At 19.8% G+C, this 1319-nt stretch overlaps 1 long non-coding RNA gene across 1 annotated transcript; it reads left to right on the top strand.

Moving 5' to 3' along the window:
- Positions 1-517: 517 nt before the first annotated feature.
- LOC131657243 (uncharacterized) lies at positions 518-1018 on the top strand. Its single transcript, XR_009300547.1, has 2 exons — positions 518-697; positions 801-1018. It is a non-coding gene; the product is annotated as an uncharacterized LOC131657243 (long non-coding RNA).
- The last annotated feature ends 301 nt before the right edge of the window (positions 1019-1319 follow it).

The following is a 1319-nucleotide window of genomic DNA, read 5'->3' as shown; positions in this document are numbered from 1 at the left end:
AATTCATAAATATTTGTGTATACCATATAAATAAAGAGTCAATACAAATATCAAATTTATTGAATAAAAAATTTAAAACATAGTACATGTATCCATGAATACTAATTAATATCCCTAATCCTACTTATGTTTAACTTTTGAAGAATGTTACTTATACACTAAAAGTAACACCTACACCTTATTCTTCCTATAGAGTTTTGATTTTCTAAAATCTTTTATTATTATTTTTTTATTTGTTTTGATACAAAGACACACATGACAATGTTGTATTTTATAAGATTTAAATATGTAACATTTTTATGTAAGCATAGCATCCCTCTTAACTTTTACATAAAAATGTTGTCCTTATAACTCTACATCATTCATATAGATAACTTAACCAATTTTTTTTTATAAAAAAACATGTCTACTTTCTCTCACCAAAGGATGAAAAGTTTTTTAAAAAATAGTTGTAAAGATTATAAATTAGTATTTTTATGTTACCTCTTTTCAAAAGGGCAATAAAATATATTAAAATATATTATGCATTTTAGTCCTACTAATATTTAAGTGTTTTTAGCATTGTGTTAGTATACATTGAATATATCATAGTTCATTTGTAAAATTAAAAGATAAAAAAATATGACTAAAATTTTCAAATTTATTTATGTTATAATTTTGTTTTTGTCCATATTCCTTCTTCCAGCGAAAGCTATCGGTAAATCATTTTTTTCCTTAAATAAATTATTTTTTATCTTGTAATTCTAAAATAACTTTTTATCAAATTTTATTAACATTATTTATCCTTTTATTCACTACAGTTCCATGTCAAACTGTTGAAGATTGTTCAATGATCTATACTAAAGGGACTAAGTTTAACGGGAAAATGTTTGATAGCATTCTCCTGTGTAAACGTAACGTATGTCTTTTGGTTGTGTTGTTATAAGAAACAAATATAAAAATAAACTATGAATAATATATTTATATATGATTATAAATATTTTCAATTTTTATTAAATATATATATTTTATGCATGCAGTTTAAATTTACTATTTTTTAAAATTTTTAAAATTGTTTAATTATTCTTTAATTTTTTTAATAAGCAATGGAATTATGAAAGATGTTTTTGTCCCTATTCTTTAAATTAAAAAAAAATTAATAAATGTTTTCGTACGTGTTTAATGTACTGTAAAATATTTATTTGTTAAATTTCAGAATTTTATATAATGACAAGAATTAAATATAAGTTTTCTAAAATTTAAAAAAATAATGATAAAAGTAATGAAAATTTTGATTGATAAATCAAATTTTTAATTTTATTTTTCAAAAAACATTTTAT

Source organism: Vicia villosa, linkage group LG3, assembly GCF_029867415.1.
Source record: "Vicia villosa cultivar HV-30 ecotype Madison, WI linkage group LG3, Vvil1.0, whole genome shotgun sequence".
Taxonomy (NCBI): domain Eukaryota; kingdom Viridiplantae; phylum Streptophyta; class Magnoliopsida; order Fabales; family Fabaceae; genus Vicia; species Vicia villosa.
Note: the sequence above shows the minus strand (reverse complement) of the source record. Positions and strands in the feature narration are given on the sequence as shown.